Consider the following 23,467-nt stretch of genomic DNA (forward strand, 5'->3'; position numbering starts at 1 on the left):
TTAACGTTACAATGATGGCTGCCACTGGAGGATATGAGATGGATAACGTTAATTACAAAACAATAAAAGGCAAAGATATATTTTTGTCAGTATGAGTTGCTGAACCTGTAAACTGCTAAGTTACTCTACGTGAGTTGGTGAACCTGTAACGCTAAATTACTCTACGTTATTTGACCGTAACTTCAGCAAGGGAGGGATAGCTAACGTTAGTTTATTTTACCTAGAAGCTAGAATCTGCAAACTCAACTCTTCATTCTCAACTTTTCAACCGTTCACCCGAATATAACCTTTTAGCATACAACATTAAAAAGTGTCTGAACATGGCATTTAGAAACATACATGAACTTCACGTTAGCAGATCAAACTTAACAGCAATGTTACAGCAACGTCTGTGCCAGACAGTCCATCTTGTAGGCCTAACCAAAGATTCTAGAGCGCTCCGCTCTAGAATCTTTGGGCCTAACGTTAGCTGAGGCTGCTCGGCTGACGACGAGGCGGGTTCACCGGCTTGCTCAGTCTCATACAAAGCCCCGCCCTTTTACTCATATATGGATTAGCTTGGAGGTAGGCGGGGTTACGATTTCCCAAGGTTTTCCAAGATGGCGCCGCCCATATCCCCCATAAACGGTGTCACTCCCCGATGTGAGTCGCTACCCGATGTGAGTCACGCATGCTCAAATTGATAGGTTTTACGGCATAACGCCAAGGGATCCGACTGAAATCCATAAAACAATTCACTTTTCTGTTTCAAAAACGTTTTAGCTATCTAAGATTGTTTGATTGCTAACGTTAGCAAACGCCATTCAATTGACAGCCTTTGTTGTGCTAGATTGCTTACTTACTTGCCAGCAGTGAACAAACTTCGTTATTGAGCTGGTAAGTCCCGCCCATCCGCTAAACCCCCAGTGGACCTCTAGATTGAAAAATCGTCAATGCAAGTGAATGTGAGAAAATAATTATTTTCTGGTACCGTTTGAATTGTGCATGAATGTGAACATATGTTGTCTGTGAATTTTTAATTCAACACGCTTCCATATTTTTTACAGTCTATGGCTGTGACACGAAAGTGGATCTGTTTTAGTGTCGCTATATCACCTCATGCTGTCAACCAAACCTGGTCGAGAGGAGGTTATGTGCTAAGTTATAGCTCAAATCATGTAATCTACCGCACACTGACCAATCAATTGTCTTAAAAACGAAGTTTTCTCACGTGTAGGATTCTGTCATATATCTTACAGGTGGAGCTCCACCTCTACTAACATTTTGGATCTCGAATGCGCTTTAATAGTGTTGTGCGTGCAAATATCCCACTATGGACGTGCATACCATACAACAACTGATGACAATTGATTTATTTGATGTTATAGGTTAGACACAAAAAATGACCGCAGTGTAGATTATGCTATCGCTCATGAATGCGGAAGTAAATGTTTTTAAATAGAGGCTGTCTTGTGCGTCTCCACGTTACACGATTGGCCAAAGTCATCCCAACACCGAGAACGCGCACAGATCTGAGCTGAAGGCCTAGTTTGACATATATATCAAATAACTGCAATCGTAGTATCACTTAATGTATACCCCTGAGTCAAGGCTTTGTCAAGCCTCGATATGTCTACATAGCCTAGATATGTCTAACGTGCTTCGTAGTATACCCCACAGGGCCCCACAGCTATGATCAACACAGCCACACACATGGTGAGCAGCATTACACTGTAGCATGAGCCTGAAGCCTGTTCAGAGACATACTGTGTAGCCTATAGGCTACTGAAGTCCCTCAAGATATGCTGCTTCATTTCGCAAATGTCTTTCAGTGTGTTGTTTTCCATATTCCATGGTATGGTCATTGAAATTACAGTTTGTGCTGTAATTGATCGATGTGATCATATACTGAAATGCTAATCATACAATGTATGGTCTGATTCTCATTTTATCTACCAATATTGGCTCAATCGGGCATATATAGGACTGGTAGATTGCAGTGCGTGTTTGGTCCTAAGTGACTCAGATCATGTCCTCACTCTCACCCTGTCTAAAGTGCCCCCAACAGGCTGGTCACGGCTGACATGCTGATACTGTGATAGTGTGCCTATAGGGGGGCTATAGTGAGGATGGAATGTAGGGTACTTTTTTTTTATTTTTTATCCAAAACGACTTTGAGAAGTAGATATTATCACAGATAAATGACAAATGTGTGACAATGGTGGAGAACAAAAGCAGAAAAAACGTCCTCTATGGATTCCAATGCCTGGAAGTCATTCATAAGTTTACAAACACACAGTCACATTTGTAAGCTACACTATTTGACAATACAAAACTGATATCATATCTGTCTGGTTGTATATTGCTAAAATATTTTCATTTAATATTCTAGCCATAGCAGGGGTGGGTTATATTTAATAAATAATAATACAAAAACAAATGACATCTTGTAGTTGACTTCATACTTTACCTCTATCCCAGCAGACTGGTAACACAATACAAGGACACAAGGACACCTCTATTTTGTCAGGAGAGGTCTCAGTTGAGATCACGTCATGGTGCACAAGATGACTACACCCTATTAGTCACTCACACTTCTTGTCAGAAGTGCTGCGACGGCCATGTTCCTCTCCAGGACTCATCTGTGTTTGCCTGTTAAAAAACTCTGCTGATACATGTGCTTTGTACTGTTCAGTCCCTTGGTTCTTATTGGTTGTCGACTTGATCATCAATCATTTCAGCAATATGAAGTTATTGATGCAATTTTGTAAAGGAGAATTCCGGTCAAAGTTCTCAATGTCTCGTTTTAAATGTCAAGGCCCTCGGAAGTCTACCAATGAAGTATGGAGCTACTATAAGCCTCGTAAATGGTGTAAAACAGTGATTTATTTGCATGGCTAGGCCGATGCCCGAGGCACCCCCATCGAAAAACTGTAGCATCGGCTAACTAGCGCCAGATTTCTGAGTGCAGGGGACAAGCCGAATGAGACAAACGTTCACATTCGGTATCATGTTTCAACACACTTTAGGTCAAAATCACACCGGAATTCTCCTTTAATGATGTACCTGGAGAGGGTTGTCACCTAATTTGTTTAGCACGTGATTCCAGTGCCACCTACTGTCTTGCCGAATTGCAGTAAAGTTTTTAGGTTTCAGGAGGTCTGTTTAAAAAGCAAAGGTTCGTGGAGTAAATGTGTTAATTGGATCATTCAGCTTATAGCTTTTTTTTTTTTTTAGGGGGGGGGGGCAGAAAACTGTGGTAGGCTACAGCTAGAACCTTAAAGGCCAGTCACATTACACGCGGCATGCGCTATGAAATGCATTATAGTCAATGGCCTGCGCTATGAAATGCATTATAGTCAATGGCTTGTGCGCGCAAGAACTGGTCTGCCGCTGCGCTCAGCAAAGCGCAGCTTTTTGTTATGGCCATATGGAAATCCGTTATGGTTCAATGTTGCAGTTTTTTGTAATTTCCTATGACACCTATTGATATGTTATGAAAAGTTGTTGATAATACACCGGTAAATGTATATCTAATAGTCACAGTTGATAAAAAATAAAGGGTTCCTAGGGTAAACCTTTAAAATTCCATAGAAAATGCTTGGGGTCATTTTTGACCCCACGTATGGAAAAGTGTGTTACTGATACAAAAAATCCAATTACTTAAAAAATATACCAATTAGATACAAATCCAAATGGCCTCATGTCAAAGACAACCTATGAGGAATACATGGAAGACTAAACGATAACAATTTAAAATGACCAAGATATTGCAAAAAAAAACAAAAAACACACACAAAACATATATACACAAAAACAACCACACACTCTGCACACACTCAATTACAAACACACAAAAAGGAACAAAGTAGGAAATGAACACAATTTGACAAGCGTGACTTATTTTTCTGGAAAAAATGTGCTGGACTGGGCGGTGGTCATATTTTGTACCGCTCTGCGGTACATCTAGTTTACCCAGAAGCTGTTAATGGATTGACATACTGGCATTGCTTGACATTTTTATCATATCTTTTGAAGTAGGCCTTTTCATGGAACAGTGACATTGTAACAGTCAGAGCATTTCCTGCTTGTTCATTTCAGTGCAAGTCAGAATTGTCCTTTTAGTTTGTGCTATGGTTTAATTGCACTGCAATGCTTTCAGATTGATAATTTCAACCATCCTTCATTTTAGCATCAGTCTTTAAAGGAGAATTCCGGTGTGATATTGACCTAAAGTGTATTGAAACATGATACCGAGTGTGAACGTATGTCTCATAGCCCATCTCGACTTGTCCCCTGCACTCCAAAATCTGGCGCTAGTTAGCCGATGCTACCAACAACTTTTTCAGTAGTGGTGCTTCGGCATCGGGCTAGCCATGCAAATAAATCACTGTTTTACACCCATTTACGAGGCTCAATGTATCTCCACACTTCATTGGTAGACTTCCTAGGGCCCTGACATTTAAAACGAGACATTGAGAACTTTGAAAAAGCACTGGTAGTTTACTTACAAGACGATTTATACAGACAGTATCTTCACGAAGTTTAACGTTTGCAGCCATCTTGAATTTAGTCACGATAAGTCGAGCAACGAGTAAGAATGAACAGGTATGATAAGGGATCAGATTCCAAAAATAATTCAGTGGAAATGCATGGATTCCAGTTTCTTCCAGTAGCAGCAACTGGAATCCATGCATTTCCACTGAATTATTTTTGGAATCTGATCTAGCGCCAGATTTTGGAGTGCAGGGGACAAGCCGAGATGGGCTATGAGACATACGTTCACACTCGGTATCATGTTTCGATACACTTTAGGTCAATATCACACCGGAATTCTCCTTTAACTATACTCAGTGTCACAATTGAGGAAGAAACCTATAACATTCCAGAAATTCTCTCACTAAATCTATTTTGTCAGGATACACTAATCAAGACAAGGAGGTTTTATTTGTGTAGTGCATTTTATATAAGGACACTGGATGTGCTTTACATCATCCAATATCAAAGCATCACAGATAGTAATAAATAAAGCATAAGGGACAAATTAAAATAAAAAGGAAATTAAAAATACACAAGTTAAATACCGGTAGACATAAAAATGTGCCATTGAAGGTTATAAAACACATAATAAAAAGTCTTAAAACACTGAGTGCAAATTATTAAAAATGTAAAATAAAATGCATAAATAAAAGTCATAAAACACAATTGAGTGCAACAAATTAACAACAAGTGTATGGTCAGATTAGGAGAAAGCTACTGAAGAGTTTTGTCCTGATTACACGTATAGATCAAAACTTATGAATATGTCTTTCCCTGGTACCCAGTGTCCAAAAAGGGAATGTGAACGGGGAAATTATATTGCATTCCTTCCATTCTAACCTCATCATATATCTCTCTCTGGCTCACATCCACTGATAGCAACTCGGTGACAGTGAGCCGAACAGTATTTTGAGAGATGCACTATCCATGGTCCTGAAATCACCACCGCCACACCCACATCTGGGCAGGTACACAGGATGAGGTAGCCAAAGCAAAGTTACGTTAAGTGAAACAGCCGGATCTCAATGTTTTTATCAAGACAGTCCTAGTGAATCTGCATTTAAAACATTTATGTGATCCATGCAAAACAAAACCAGAAAACCATTTCCAAACTATGAGTGCTTGTGTTGTGTAAGACTAGTTGGAGCTCCTGCCCTGTTATAAAAGCCTTCAGATGTTCCCCATTTCAAACTTTCAGTTTCAGTCTCAGTCTCAAGCAATCAGCGGTGAGGATCATTAACTAAAGGGCCACACTGTGAGAATGGCGGCACCTTCCTTTCAACAGTTGACCTGAACCTTGCTTTTTCCTCAGTCTTAGCATAGCTTTAACGATGGTAGCAGCCATCAGCTTTGGTCTCCTCAGCAATCAGAAACTGTCCATTCCCCTTCCTGCTTTAAAGTTGTTAGGGGATGCCTGATTACTACAAAGGGGTGACATGTAGCGTATGTATGTATTTATAACTGGGAAGCACACAGCTTAAAAGAAGAGGAAGACGGCGTGTGTGTGTAAGAGGGCTTCGCCTCTATGGAATTCCAATTACCCATGTACCCTACTAACCTTGGCGGGTAGCCCAATGGGAGGACCCCACCGAACTATACTTGATTATATGGTCACAGTTTGTTCTGTACAAAATTTATAATTCAGAGAAATTCAGACAATTTCTGTAGTGCCTGCTGGGATGTCTATGGGTGACAGATGAACTATAAATTAGCAGAATGATAAACCAATACAAAGGTGATTTGTTCTCCATATTGTGGTCAAAAGGTGTAGAAATCTACCTTTTTAAATCAGATACACTATGATCACCTAGACAAGCATTAAAGCAAACAGTGGACTGTTGAACACATAGTTACAGAACTTCTGTGGGAAATATACCGCTCCTGGTGGATAGGCTACCCAGTGGATAAACAGAGCACTGGTCAAACACTGGGAGATTTGTGACAATGTCTAGAACATATTCACCAGGCTCCAAGTCTGAGAAGAAAAAAAACACACACACACAACCCAGTAGAGTGAGTGCAGGAAACTGTCATTATTTACACTTGTCATAAGAAGAACTCCGAGCTGCAGTATGCACTGTTGAACAATCTGACATCCTGCTGAGAGATTGAGATTGATACTAACTGTGGTGCTAACATGCCAATCTTCTCTGAGGTGCTGAGAGAATGTACACCATGATGTATAGCCATGTATAGCGAGGCCCACCTTTTCCTAAAGCCATTACTCCCGGCGTCACAATAGCCATTTGCACCGATAAGGCATCTTTTGTGTAAGCTGAATTTGTACAGTACATTCCTTTAGTGCATTCCGAATGTATACTACATACAAACACAGAGACTAAACAATACACTGTTTTTTTTTTATTTGTCGGTTAAAAACTAATATGACATATTAGTCAGGTTAGTTAATACAAACTACAGTACATGCTGATAAACACAAGATCATTCCAGCTAAAATTATGTTTGAATGGTCTGTATATTGTGTTTGAATGGGCAAAATTATAGTGTTCTTGGGTCAAGCTGATGTTATGAGAAGTTCTTGACATGTTGATCCCCACTTGGATAGTGCTTAGTGCAAGATATAATGAGCTTTGCTGTATACAGGCCAGAGCATGTGTTATTAGTAGCCCTGTAGCCTTTAGAGTAATTGGACCCAATCCAAAGACCTTTGAATGGCTTCCGTTACACTCTGTGATAACTAACTACAAAGTGCTCAATGGGTTCATGACACTATAAGACCACCTACCTGCTTGGATGTGGTCCATGTTGCTTTCACCTCCTTTTCAGGGCACCGATGGCCGGAAAGGAACAGCACAATTAAATAGCAAGGCTGTCACACTATTTACCTTCGCTACAGTTATTGAGAGGATTTGCCACCAGGAGATGAAGAGCCCATATTAATAGGTCAATCATTCTTGCCTGTCACATTTAAAAGCTGTCATTATCACTTTGAGTTCACTTGTGACCAATTTTGGTGGTTTGGGGAAGATTCCGTTTTCCGGCGATTGGTCATGGAACAGCGGAGCCGAGACAAAGGGCTACCTCATCCTGGCGGAGTGGATGGGGAGGCCGACCATGCTTCAGGATGAGATTTTGGCCAAACAGGAGGCCTGCGTCCAACAACCCCTGGTGAGTCTGGGGAGCGATAAAACAATAAGAATGACAGATTTCCCTGCTTCCTGATGGCAGCGAGTCCTGGCAACTGATGTAGGTCATTCTTACTAAGTGGCCTGTTGGGAAACAGACACACTCAGAGGCACCTTTTGTTTGGGCTAGTGACAAGAATTTCTTTTACTTCCCTTCCACAATAGAACTCTTTCCAAGGCTTTGGCTGATGTCTCCCACCTCTTGTTAAGCTTTTTTTCACACCATGACGTGGCGCTTCAGCATCCAGTTGGCCATTGTTAAAAGGGGGACAAGGTGTCTCGGGTTTTTTCCTTGTGGTGGCTGTCAGGGTGAGTTTGTGTGTGTGTGTGTTGCTTTTATTAGCTTATTCCTGCTGGAGAGCTCAATGACACACTAACACAACCAACACAAAATAAACATGGACAAAAGCATGCCTTTACCCAACCCTACTGTGCCTCCAACTATCTTCTCACGAGAGCATTTTTATTTTATGTAATTTATTTTGGTTAGCCTATGTGTATATGTTTGTGTCTGAGAGAGAGGGGCTATTTGTATCTTTTCCACCAAATACAAAACATCCCACTCACACTGCGGATGAATATCACTAGCATATTATCGTAGAAATGAGGTTCACTACAACAGTCTATCATTCTTTCCATCTCTCTCTCGCTTCTGTTTTTTTGTGTGATACATATTGATAATCTGGTGAGTCTATTATTTCATAAAACAAACAGAAGCCAAAACAGCTGACAGAACAGTTGATAGAAGCCAAACAGTTTTGGGTCGAAGAAAACACTCCATTCCGTTCAGCCAGAAGAAGCTGTTTTTGAAAACACCTTTCTGCCGATTCATTGCCCTAGAACAACTCCTCCCTATGAAAAATGCAGTCTGTTTTCAAAGTATGTCAGAGCAAACAGGTGCAAGGGCTGGCCCAAAGAAGGCTGTCTCCTCAGCTTAGACTGCAGCCTGGAAGTGCACACCAGGCACAAATGCTCCTGCACACGCAAAACAGAGGAGACTAATGTGCCCCCGACTCCCACAATCAGCCTCCCCACAGGCTTCGGCCCCACTGGCTGCTTTTCAGGATGAAAGCAAATCACCTGATCAGCAGAAATAATTTTCTGGTCATAGTGTTTCATATTGTAATATGTGTCTAATTTGATCCTAATTATATGCTTTACCAGTCATTTTACATTGTAGTCGTGTAAGACAGTCGTGTTAGAAAGCTCCTTTGAAATTGAAACTGAGACGGGGGGGATGGGGAGCGACACTGACTGACAGAATACTGCTTAGTTGCTGCCTGAAAAGGCCCTTTCCGAAACTACTTCGCACTCTCCCTAGCCACTTGCACTCTGTTTGCACGTTGACGTGGAGGGTCCATGGAGGGCCATCCGAAACCAATTACTCTTAAAGGTTGTATCAGCGATGTCCGGCCAAAAAAAGGCCCAAACATAAATGATCACATTTATCTAATCTTTCCTAACGATCCACTAGCTGCCTGCCCCATAAGCAAGCCGTCAAAAAAACGTGTCTCTGTAGGCAGCCTAGGCTCTGAGATCTGTACACAAAAACAATTGCTACCAACAAGTGTTGGCAACCACTCGAAGGCAAAATAAAGTGTTTCAACCAATAACCGACGAGATGCGCGTTTAGGAGAGTTTCAATTGCACAGGAGGGAGGGGGAGGGAGTAGCGAGCTAGCTCTCTGTTTTGTTTGAACATCAACAAAAGTGACGTTACCCCGCCATCACTGATACAACCTTTAAGTGGTAGTGTGTTATAAACCCTCCAACGCTGAGTGAACACCGATGCCCCCATGGATATTAGAAAGCTTGGGCTCCAGAACGTAAATAGCACCGCAATATTTATGGGGGCAACAATCACAGGAGGCCAATGGAAAAACATGTGACTCTGACTGGAAATCAGACAGGTGTCTTTGATTGTTGGAGTAACGGAGGCGAACTAAGCTAGAATGCTAGTTGCGCGTGTGAGTTGGAAGCCTGGGCTTTTAGCTCAGTGGTTGGAGCGTTCGACTCCCATGCCGGTATGTGTTGAGGTGGTGGGTTCGAAGGCCTTGAGCGGCGGACGAACCGACCTCGATTACAGTGGTTCCGTGACCCGGATGGGAGTGAGGATTTAGGGAGGTGAGTGTAATGGAGGTGAACTAAGCTAGCATGCTAGTTGAGCGTGTAAATCCTCACACCCCTAACCTTAAAGGTACACTATGCAAGACTTTCACCTTTATGAAGCCAATTTGATGGTAAACGAACTTGTAATAGGTGAGTCGTTCACCTAGCATAGCTATACAGCATAGACGTAGCAAGTCCCTACCGAGAAAACCAGCCATGCAACTTCCATGAGTGGCGCCCCGCCAAAACTCGCGAGAATTTGAAACATTACCTTGTCAGTAGATATAGCTCTTTGGAGATATTTTTTGTCTGTTGTTAATCCTTCACCTTCACAACAAAAGCATTTGCATTGTGTCCCAGGTAGGGGGCGCTAGCCACCGCTCTTATCTCTCGGCTACCCTGAGGAGCAAACCATATCCCCACAAACAGTCAGGACCAGTGGTGTAGTGGGGATTTTTAAAGTGGGGGGATGCTATTTTAATGACATCATTGCAAAAACTGTCACACTCGCACCTCCACATACATCGGTGCGTAAGGCCAAGGCCAAGGCTTCATTCATTACCACACGTAAACCATGGCAATAACAATAGCACAAGCAGGATTCACACGCATTCAACACGCTGTGTGGGCAGTGTAGCTCAATTTGAGGGGGCGTCATGAATGTCATTGCGAATGATTAAAATGCAGAGGTGCACAGCCAATAAAACAAAACAAAAAAATAACAGAAAACACATTGGGCAGGCAAGTGCCAGTCATTTGAAAAGTTTTTGTTTGGATGAAAGTAGCTGCACCAATCGTAAGTTTTTCCTAAAGTTGTTCAGGTTCACCGTTGGGTCATTACTTATGGTTAAATAGCCTTATCACTTATGTTCCCCCGCGTCCAAAGCCCACTACACCCCTGGTCAGGACCCTCAGGATGACTTTAAAACAGTTGCCCTCAAGAGGCTGGGCCATGGGAGGCTATCGGCGTCAGGGCAACAGCTGCTCCTGACGCCGACTAGCCTCCCACTACCCAGTCCCCCTGCTGTATGAAACGAGCAGCTGTTGGTCGTGACGCCGACTAGCCTCCCATGGCCCAGCCTCTTGACTCTTTTAATAATTTAATAAAATTAAGTATTGTTTTAAAGTCATCCTGTGCGTCCTGACTGTTTGTGGGGGTATGGTTTGCTCCTCAGGGTAGCCGAGAATTAAGAGCGGTGGCTAGCGCCCCCTGCCTGTGACACATTGTGTACAGGGGGATAAGTCGCGAGAATACCTAAACCTGCATAGTATACCTTTAAGAACGCTTCTAACCACTGAGTCCGTGCAAACCCCTAATTATGTTTTTTGTATCGATCCACTTATCTACATACATGGCATTTGAGTGGAGGCTAGTCTCCCTTTGTCTCACAACAACATTAAAATAGTTTAGATTTGTGTACATTGTTTCTGTTAATAATGTATTGTATTAAGTGTCCATTTCATTATAATATTCAGATTTATCATATTGAACATGCACATGTATTTTAATTTCCGTTAAAGAGGGGTGGAGCTGGGGTCACATTTGAGCATTAAAAAATTTACTTGAAAGTAATGCAATAGTTACTTTCTGAAGTAACTAGTTACTTTCATAATAAGAAGTAACTAGTAACTGAAACTCATTTTTAAAAGTAACTTGCCCAACACTGTACGTCAACTAGGAAGAGTGATGTTTATCCCAAAGCTGAGTGCGGTATTATATCCTATAGGCGCTAATCAAGGGAACTTCATTTAGCTGTGAGGGTGATTGTGTAGGAGTGGGGAGTGGCCCTTATTGTCCTCACTCCATGTCTGTGTAGGGAAGTTTGAGCGTGAAGCCTGTGGATTCCTGACATCGTTCCCTTTGTGTTGATTAAAGCCAATGTGTTATGGATGTCTGGAGACACCTGGTCTATCAAAGCGACCCTTCACAGCTGGGGTCCGTGCTATAGGGGTGCCCTCCATGGGGAGAGAGAAGTATGGGAGGGCCGTGATTAAACATCCAGTGACAATGAGGGGAAGTGGTCGCCAATCATGCGAGTGGTGCTCCGACATGAGAAAGTCATGGCCTTGCATCTACGGCGGCACGCTGACCATAAACAAACCGCGCCTCACATGTGGAAAGGAGGCGGGGGTGTGGGTCCTATATCCGCCACACATGACAATGTATGTGAGAGCTTTGAGAGCCTGAGTGCAGGGTTTTCCGCCGCGCGGCCCGCTCGCCTCACCTTTTGTGTCTGTCTGCTTCGGAACACCCCTCGCTCTCTGTCCTCTCTCTTCCTTCCCGCCGGAACCTAAACAAACTCCTCTGCTCTCTGCATTAGTCCGAGGCTGGGCGTAAAAAATAAATAAATAAATTCTTCCTAATTTCTCCTAAGTAATTAAACACCTTTAGTCACACATTCCTTCTACAATTATTACAATTTCTTATCGATACAGTCTTATCAGTCCAACAGCCTTGGATAGCCAAGAGACTCCTCCAGACTAAACTCTAATGTTTCATGGTGACTGGAGATGGCCAAAGAAGATTGTTCCCTGAGTTTGTGTGATCTATGAAATATATCCTGGGTCCTCTATGCAACGTTGCCTTTGGGCTTGGGTTTCGTAACAAAGCTGCAGACACACAGACTCGTCCATCAGTCACTGCACATCCCCATCCCCATTAAGACATCAGTGTTACCTCTCATCCATCTCTTTATTTGTTATAAGTCAGAACACAAATCTGCAAACTGTGTTAGTGATTACATTGCATAACCAAGCTAAATCCTTGACTGCACATCAGGCCGACAAAACAAGAAGTGAGTTTTAGCCCGTCTGGCAACAGAATGTCTGATTGGCAACAAAAAAAAAGGAAGGAAAATTGGGTGAGTGCAGGCAACTTCACATCAGCTCGTGTCTCATCAGAGTGTCATCTCTTGAGGTGCAGTGCATGGAATTTTCACTGGCGTGAATGGAATAGTAAACATGGATCTCATGGATGACTGGCTTTTGTGCGATGTCCTGACCGTGACCCATCAAGTCACAGGCCTCTCCATTTCTCTAATTGGTGATGCATCAGCTCTGTTATAGGCATTAACAGTTATGACACAGGAGCCCTAAACCTATATGGAGCTGGATGCATTAGCCAGGACTTGTAAAGTGCAGCGGTGGCATTTTGTGTGTATGTGTGTATGTGTATCTGTGTGTGTGGTGTGTCTTCGTGCACTTTACCTCATGGTCATGCTACATCAAACACACAGGCTTTTCCAGACTGCACCATGCGTGAATCCTAAACGGTCACACAGTTGTACACATTTAATTTCATAGCCTATGGCACAGAGGTGTAGGTACCTTTTACTAAGTTTGTGCATTGTGTGTGTGGACCTTTAGGTCGCATGTGTTGAACAATTCATAGCTCCACTAGCACGCTGCTTCACACTGCATTAGCTGAAGCGAGACCCCTTTGCTGCTATACTGGCTTGTCAGTTCTGCATGGAAAAGCATTAAACTGAATGATGGTCTCTAACTTTGGGGGCACGTAGTAAGGAACGACACCTGCATTCAAAGCATTGATTTATTCGCTGAATTTGCATGCAAATGTTTAATATAATTCTGCGCTTGTCATATAGCTGAAGATATTCTCTACATGTGCGGTCATTAGATCAAATGTATTCTGTGTATCTGAAGTGGATCAGGATGTGAATGTTATAAGTTCTGTAGAGCTGTATCCTTTATTTTATTGTTACGTCCTGATGCACTGATTAAATCAAATACATTTATTCCATTTCAAATGTCTGTTGTAGGCATCAGCCTGTATAGACTGGGATAGCACGCTCGACACCTTTCTCTAGATGGAGAGAGGGACTGTTTTTGAATCTTTTGTACAAAAACACTGGGAAGTGAAGCCCACATGGTTGAATGACTCCTGGATTACACTGTTTCATGGGGTGAGAAGGCAAGGGTGTGTGGAAAAAAATCACACCAGTGCACTCTCTGGGGTCAAAGGTCAAGTGTATTTTCATCGTATATCTAATCCCTTCCTAACAGCGTGGCTCTGTTTGTGTGCCCTAGGGCGTCAGGTGTATTAGTGGGAGGTCTCATGGTAATGATTTGTACATGCCTCTACATCATATATGACTATTCTGCCAACACAGCATCCTGTGACCGCACATCACCCAGAATATAAATATTAATAGTGAAGCGATTCGTCCTCAGGTAAGTGCAGGGTAAGGAAACTGGAGACCTTATTTGACATCAGAAGTTGGAAGTTGTCTGAGAGACATTGCTTAGTGCACACACACACAGTACAGTGGAAGGCTAAGATCAGGGTTGAGCCCCCATACCAACCATCACTTATCTGTTCCAAAGGACACATTTTAACAACAACAGAAAAACATTCATATTTTTTTTCATATATTCAAAAAAACATTTACATTCATATTCATATTTTTGAAGTAGAAGTTTTGAAATGTTCTTGAACGAAACGTTTAAGAACCACTTGAATGAAAAAGTGTATCCATACAGCATGATTAAGTGCATCCATATATGTAAAATGCACAGTATCCATCCGTAAAGCACATATACACATCATATTTCTTCTAGGCACTTGCACAGCCTACTCCTACCAGTCAGAGAGTCGGAGTGGCCACTTTTAAAAGTCCCATAACCTAAATAAAACATGCCATGAGCTGAATGAAGATTGTTTTACACTCCCAAACTGCTGAAAAACCGCTCAATGGAGTCTGGAACATTCCGTAAAGGACACAAAAAGCTTGAGTAGACTTGAGGTAATGGACTACTACTTCTCTAGCAAAATGGGCTGGTTTTCAAGCTGTCTGGTCTTAAAGACAAGCCCCCCACCCCCCTCCTCCCGTAAATTGACTTTGGGCTGCTACAACAAGGTCTAATGGAGTGCAGCATGTGTCCTTTCAGTACGGGTCCATTTGAACACGACCGAAAAAAACTTCATCTGTGCTCTGATAAAAACTTTTCCACGATGAACTGCAGAATTTTCTGAACATCTGTCAGTGGGATAACCAACACCATTTAGTCCCCTACTGTTTGCCATCAAGGGCACTCAACTTCAGTCCACACTCATTTGGACTGGAGTGGACATCTCACATGCTGCCCCACAGCTGTCCACACAATGGAAAAAATGAATGAGAAAAGGAATGAGAAAAAATGAAAAGAGGGAAAAGGAATGGGTGTTGAGAGAGAGAGAGAGAGAGAGAGAGAAAGAAAGAGAGAGAGAGAGTGGCATTTCACCCCTTCTCCTGGCTTTCTGACCCTTTCCCCTCTTGGGGGGCTGGGGGTCAGACAGCTGACCTCCCTCTCTGTTGCCATCGTTCAGCACTGGTCAGCACACACTGGGCAGGACTAAAGGGATGCATGCAGAGCCTTGCAGACAGAGGGAGAAGGTGAGCCACGGTGCCCACACACACCCACACACTAACTTACACACACACACACTAACTTACACACACACCCACACTAACTTACACACACACACACCCACACACACACTAACTTACACACACACCCACACTAACTTACACACACACCCACACACACACACTAACTTACACCCACACACACTTACACACACACCCACACACACACACACAACCACACACACACTAACTTACACACACACCCACACACACACACTTACATGTGCAGGGGGGAGGGAGTCGACAGGCCTTTTGCATTATGCCGTGCTGTTCCTGGTTACATATGAAATATTGTTTTGGGCTTAACTGTTTTTATAGTATGGGTGTTATACATTACCCAAGTGAAGACTAATGACCTGGAAATCCTTTCTGAAACATTTCTGTGAATGTGGATCTGGATATGGCCATGGGTTTAAGTTTTGCTTTTCCGTGTTTTTTAAACTACTGATGTGCAAAAAACTAAAAGTGTTTTTGTGTGTGCGTGTGTTGTGTATGTGTGTGCGTGTGTGTGATGTGTTTGTGTGTGTGTGTGTGAGTGTGTACGTCCAAGATTAATTGGCAACCCCAGACACTAAATCCCCTGGACACGTTTGAAACAAGAGATCTAATCTAATTCAGCGCTAAACTTTGGGGGCTCAACCCAACACCGGCTCTGCGGCAGAGCAACAAACAGACCCCTGGCCAGGCCCTGTCCAGCTGTAAGAGCAGGTCTTTCAAGGGGGACACATCTGCCCCCACACCCCCACAAAACCTAAATGGACACACTATCGGTAAAACCTGGCCTAACACCAGTGTGGGTTACAAGGTAGTTCCTGTCACTGAAAATGTTCTTGTTGACACACAGGGGACGTTTTGATATTTCCTCTTTCCTTCCCTTTTTCCTTCCACTGATCATAAAGGGCAGGCTGGCCTGCTCAACACACAACTCCCCCCCCCCAGAACAGTATGTGGCTCGGGCACCATCTGGGAGAGCTATCGCTCATTACTCCCCAAGGGAATGGTGCAGCAGAGTGTAACAATATACGGAAGACTTTTTCCTCAGCTTTTTTATAAAGGTCATAGCTCTTTGCAACCAACAACGACAAAAGCGATGAAGAAATGAAACACTCTGACCTCTATCTTACCAGTGACTAAGTGTGTTGTGACATACGAAACGACTGAGAAAACAGTAAATTAGGGAATATCCTCAAAAGCAGGCTAGAGATTTAGTGAATGGCAACCCATTTCGTGAAAGCTGATGACATTCTGTCGCAACAATCCAAAACCTACTAACCTACTTATTTACTATATACTCAAATAATATAGTCAATATAGTAAAATAATATAGTCAATATATATATGCAGTATAATATTGCATTTTCTTTTCACTGGGGTGGTGTGTGTGTGTGTGTGTGTGGGGGGGGGGGGGCAACATTTTGTCATCTTCAGTGCCACAGTTCAGGTAGCTATTTAGGAAAAACGGCATTTTTTGGGTTTTGGGGGGCCCAGCCCAGGGTGACCAAAAATTCAGGAAAACTTTGACAATCCCTATATGACCGCTAGCGGTGATACGGCCACAACACATAGTGAAGTCACTGGTAAGCTGAGTTTGGGACTACATATCTATGTATATGTGGTGCAAGCAGGGGCGCTGCTAGCGGCAGTCATAATAATGGGATTTTAAATTAATTTAAATCTACGATCAAACTTGTTTTTGTCCCCAGCCTTTACAAACCTAGACAGCAAAAAGTAATTAAAAAGCAAATATGTAACTATTAATATATCATTTATTAATTCTAAATATATCTTTACTAAATCGGGATAAGGGATAATGGACGAGGTGGTAATACGGCCACAACACATAGTGAAGTCACTGGTAAGCTGAGTTTGGGACTACATATCTATGTATATGTGGTGCAAGCAGGGGCGCTGCTAGATAATTTGGGCTGGGCCCTTAGAATCGTCTTAACTCCCCCCCCCCCTAGCGGCACCCCTGGGTGCAAGGAGGCAGTCACAGCCAGGTTACAGAACCTGGCAGTGTGGTTATAAAACATCATACACTCATTGTCTCAGACATCCTCTTTCTAAATATAATGCAATGGAACGAACTTACAACAACCAATATCCTGTCACACAAACAGAGAAAAACGGATTACATTTAAAAATGCCTTCCATTTATGTAGACTTCCTGATTCTCACCCGCAAAACGTATGTACTTGGAACTGGTATGTTTCTGCCCGGTATAAACACTGCATATGAACACTGTAAGAAATGAGCGGATAACTGTTTCACGAAGAAGTATTCAGAACAATATTGAGGCTTTACAGTAAATATCTGCATATTTGCACAAGATATTTTTTACTGACAGAGTGTTAGTCACTGTGTTGCATCACAGGGCATTTTTGCAATGCACCAAATTGCTCAAAGATGCCCTTTTTGGTTAAGGGACACTCTGACTAGTATCAAGGAGCCATCTGTGTGGGATAAACACCTTATGACTGTGTCATTTTTGAGCTATTAAACAATGTTTGCATAACTAACCCTACTAACAGAGGTACTTGAGCCCTGTCCTGGAAAGTGTGACGACTCTGTCCAGGCACAGTGAACAAAGCGAGAGAGTAGACACAAGGACCGTATATGGGAAGCAGCGCCGCTCCTCAGCCATGTCCAGACTAGTGCCAGAAGTACAAGCACTCACTGATGCAAATACTGTACGGAAGCTCCGGAGCCCAGCGTGTCAACTGAGCAGTGGTGTCTTTACGTGACATACTGTGACAGATTCATACCTCTCTCTCTTTCACGTTACATGCACTGCTTGTGATGCGGAAGCGGAAAAAAGGGGCAATAATGCAACATTACACAATCTTTCAATTAGTGGCTGATGACAATGTACACATTGGCATCGTTTCTGCATTGTTCCATGTATCCATGGGTGAACAGCAGAGTGCAGCCAGTGTTCAGGGAAACATCAATTTTACTTTGTTAAGCTGCATTCCCTCACTGGAACACTGGATAAAATCTTTGCTTTTATTTTGACACTGTCAGTTCATCCATCCATATCATCATCTATTTATTAGCTGACTAAACTCATCCTCTTGACTTAAGTAGGCTTCATTGTGGCCTTTTTAAACTTGTGAGAAACTTCAGGAGATTTAGCAGTGACAAGAAATATATCTGCTTTTACATTTATTTGAGCAGATTTAATTTAATACTTAATACTTACTTAATACTTAATTTAACACTAGGAAATAATTTAATACTGCAAATAATACACATAATACAAATGTGGACAAATACACATTTTAAAATCTATGAGTCTAACAACCCATTGAACTACATGGACAAACTTGGAACTGAGGAACACAAAATACTAGACAACACCAAAGTTATGTAACTACATTGTTATTATTATCATGTTATCACTCCACTGAGATCATGTTTACTATCCCACCAGTTTGAAGGAAATGATGCACTTGACTGAAAAAACAACTGCGGATGAGGTCACTTGATTAATGAATTTTTGCTATCGGAAGTTAAGGTTGAGAAAAGTATGAGCATGGCTGGTTAACAGCTGGTTAAATTGCTGTTGAATGTAACTTTAAAGTGATTCTGTGACCTAGTGTAGTAACACATCATACAATGCATGTCATCCTTTTCTTATTTCCAATAAAGCATTTGTAGGCTTTTTTCAGAGACTGCACTCATTTCTCAGTATTCACACTCATAGATGAATGACACATTTTCCATGTTACAAGTTCAACCAGGGGTAGTAACCCACTGGATCATTCTTACACCACATTCATGAATGCTTACACAGTCACCTCTCTCCTGGAGGGACAAGCAAATGACCCTAGCCTAGCCTGGCAGAACCCAGAAGAACATGTTAGCAAATCTGAATTTGCTCTGCAGGTCTGTCTGAGAAGGATCCCATTAGCGTCCGTTTCTGAATTACCAATAACCCTATAGTCTATTTTCTTTGGAATTGAGTAAACAACTGCATTTAAAACCTTTGTTTACAAGAAAGATTTGTTAATGATTCCTCTGCTGGTTACACTGCTGGTTGGAAGTTGTAAAACGGGAAGTTTGGAAACAGGGATCAATGGGATCCTTTTCAGACGGACCTGCAGAGCAACTTCAAATTTGACAGGTACAATTAACAGGTTTGTCTGGGTTCACCCAGCATCTTGAAAAGCCACTACACACCACTTAGAATCTATCGGACCTAAAGTATAAGTATAAATACTCTTTTGATCCCATGAGGGAAATTTGGTCTCTGCATTTATTCCAATCTGTGAATTAGTGAAACACACACAGCACACAGTGTACACACAGTGAGGTGAAGCACACACACTAATCCTGGCGCAGTGAGTTGCCTGCATCAACAGCGGCGCTCGGGGAGCAGTGAGAGGTTAGGTGCCTTGCTCAAGGGGACTTCAGCCGTGCCTACTGGTCGGGGTTTGAACCGGCAACCCTCTGGTTACAAGTCCGAAGTGCTAACCAGTAGGCCACGGCTGCCCCAACCTAGAGGGGCGCTGTGGCGCAACTGGCTACACACATACGGGCCCAAGTGCCCATGAGGATCCAGGTTTGAGTCTGACCCGGGTCATTTCCCGGTCCCACCCAATCTCTCTCTCCCACTTGCTTCTTGTAAGTCTCTTCACTGTCCTGTCGTAATAAAAACAAAAATATATACTTAAAAAAAAGAATCTACTGGACCCTAGTGACCCTAGTACAAAGTGAGCTGCTACAGTTACCTTGGAGTAGAGGTCTGCACTCCCGCAGTAGACCCGCGGGACAAAAGAGTGCGGCGTGGGACAACTTTTGAAAGCTCTTTGCGGGAGCGGGTGGGATGAGAGAGGTGCGTTCGCGGGTGCGGGACAAACCGGGATGCGGGATGATTCACTGCACTCCCGCAAATTAAAATGTGCGTAAAATTAAATATGGAAATGATTAAAGTACTGTTCATAACTATAGTTCAGCTGGATGTTCTGTTAGGCAGCATAAAAAACGGGGTTTAAGCATAACTGACGGATAGCAGGCCTATAGCCTACTGTATATTGTCGTTTACGTGGGTTCAATTTGTTCCTGCTGCTCATTGTCAAAACTCGAAATCGAAAGCATGACAGAGGAAGAGGGCACCAGACTAGGCCTACTTTAGCCTACATTCAGAACCAAGAAACTGACATCTGGAGTCTTTCTCAGGTGTGTGTGCTCCTTTCGTGAGACAGAAAGAAAAGCTGAATAGGCTATCCCTGCTGCATGCGGGCTTTAGCGGGTGGGAGCGGGACTAAAAATGACACATTAATGCGGGAGCGGGACAGAATATTGCGGGAGCGGGCGGGCGCGGGACTGAAAAATCAGTCCTGTTCAGACCTCTACCTTGGAGTTCACATCTCTGGGGACCACACTTGGAATGCATGGAACCTCAAGAAGGTTAAATATTGATTTTAAATATTGAGGTACCAGGTAACCTGGTTGAATTGCAGGCTCACTCCTTTCATCTTCATCTAGTTCACTAGTTTCAGTGACTTGTAGTTCTGTTCTACTGTTATTCTGCACTAGTTTCAGTGACTTGTAGTTCTGTTCTACTGTTATTCTGCACTAGTTTCAGTGACTTGTAGTTCTGTTCTACTGTTATTCTGCACTTGGCCAGGACATCAGTTTAGTCAACCATGAAAACATGCTGAATTCTTGCCCATTTCTTTGGTTGACTATGACTTCCCTTCTATGACGCCTTGATGACGTCTAACACAGTAGCTTGCATTTTTTTGCATTGTACAGGAATCTGACATCAATGGGATCCCTGCTGTTCCTGGTTGTCCTTCCACTCTGCTTTCCTAGCACACATGCCTGAGGAGAATCTTTTTGATGACGGCCTTTGTGCTTGCCTGTAAATAGACATCAGAGCAACCCCACAATCAAATTGTGTGCAAGGCTCTCACAGTGGGCATACATTGGCCCAAGGACAGAGTTCCTGGACTCTCCTTTGCACCATACTCACTCATTGTACATTGTAGACGCCCCATCATTGCTATAACCCATTAGGACTCTTGCTTGAAGGCCTCACTCTGCATGTGCTTCTTGTGCTTGGCTATTGCTGTGTCTTGTCTGTCCTGCACACACACACACACAAATACACACACACACACACACACACATATATACAGTATGTCTATTATGGAGTGGAATGGAAATTTAAGTGACCCCAAACTTTTGAACGGCAGTATATATATTTCTAATGTTTGGGGTCACTTAGAAATTTCCAGTCCACTCCATATTATATTAATTTAATAGACATAATACCAGCTGAGATCAGTTACATTGTTTTTTTAATCAGGGCAGCAGTTTTCAGATTACATTATGTGCTTAAATAATTATTAATTAAGGCCCCAGCTGTGGCGCAACTGGCTGGGGCACCTCGATTCCTGCCCCGTGGTCCCCTCCGGATCCCACTCGCCTCCTGTCACTCTCCACTGTCCTGTCGCATTAAAGGCCAAAAAATATACTTTAAAAAAAATATATATATATTAATTATTATAATAATTATTATAATTGCAAAAAGGTCAGGATCTGGCCTGGACTTTGTGCCACCCTGGTGGCCATTTTGTGTATTGTCCTGTGTTTGCTTTTGCCTGTTCCCCATGTGCTCTTTACCTGTCTGCTGTCATGTGACTGTCTCCACCCCTTTTCCCTTATATGGTCTGCACTTCCTGTCTCGTCAGTTTCCCTCCGTTTCTGCTCACACCTGTTCCCCGTTATTGTCTTGTTGGTCTCGTCCAGTCCTCTGTCTTTCTGTTAATTAGTCTGTGTATTTCTCCCCCCCTGTTTTTCTGTTCTTTGTCCATTAGTAGGTTTGTCATTCAATCCGGCATTTCCTGACATCTACAATGTTTTCACAGTTAGCCTTTTAAAATGATATCCGATTAACAGAATGTGCCTTTCGAACATTGGATGAATGGTTGCTGATAATGGGCAATGTAGATATTGACAATAGCTGTGTTTCCAACCAAATGTTCATGTTTTTTTTTTTTTTTTAGGAAATTCTATTTTCTTGGAATTTGCATAATTTCAAATAAGAAATAAATAATCCTAGAGGGCACTATTAACTGTCAATTTGCATAAAGTTTAATGCCACTAAGAATGATGGAAATGGGTTTAATCCTATAAATACTTGACAACTCCTCTCTTGATTTGCATAATACTACAGATGGAAATGTGCAGAAACTCACATTTACATGAATGTGCCATAACATATGCAAAGCAGTTGGGTGGAGAATTTACCATCTAATGCTTTGATCACAATATATGTGAAAGAATTGCAGGCAAAGACAGGAGAATAAGCTTTGATGTTATCAATCCCCCATGATTAACAGGGTGAGGGATTAGTCATCTTAGATCTGTCTGTTGGTGTTAAGGGGTTTTGTTGACAGAAATGTGAATTGTCAGGATTTTTAACTGTGAATGGTCAGAATTTTCAAGAAAATGCTGGATGGAAACTCAATGCTGGATGGATACTTGTGTTGTGGCTATGTGGTCATGCTACTACTTTATGTAAATATTTTATCTAAATCAAGGCTTTTATTTTGTACTTTTATAAAGACACAGGTAATAGTTTTTAGGGCAGTTTTTACAGTATACGCATTAGTCTTATAATAAATTATATAATAATATATTATTTATGATATGATATAATGATTAAATGCTATAAATATGATCATCCAAAGTAACATCTATATAACTATTGCTAATCAGATGATATTACAAACAATGTATTGTTCATAATCTACTGTATATCTAATCTTTATGTTGATGCTTTCAATGATTTCTTTACTGATACTGATACTTTTACATAAACTATAGTCCCTGATAGATGAAATACGTCATATTCCAGTTAGTATGCTGTGACCACAACCAGAGACATCAACACTTTTACACACATTACATGACATTGCACTCTTGTAATAATGTTTGGATACTGTCTGTCCACTAGCCACTTTTTACCACTGTCTTTCTGCCTCACTGTTTGCGTGCTATATTAGCACATTAGCACATATGCATAACCCCTCCCTCCATGCCACAGCCGAACTGTGGCCACACGTATACCTTTTCTTAAAATAGTTACAGTATATAGATATATAGATATATAGACTTGCACTGTTGCACTGTTGGACTTACTCATTTGCACTTGAATTTCCCCTGGGGATCAATAAAGTATCTATCTATGCACTATCACCATGACCACTATCACCATTGCACTATCACCGTGACACTTACACAGAGCACCTTAACT

The sequence above is a fragment of the Alosa sapidissima genome, chromosome 5 (genome assembly GCF_018492685.1).
Source record: "Alosa sapidissima isolate fAloSap1 chromosome 5, fAloSap1.pri, whole genome shotgun sequence".
Taxonomy (NCBI): Eukaryota; Metazoa; Chordata; class Actinopteri; order Clupeiformes; family Clupeidae; genus Alosa; species Alosa sapidissima.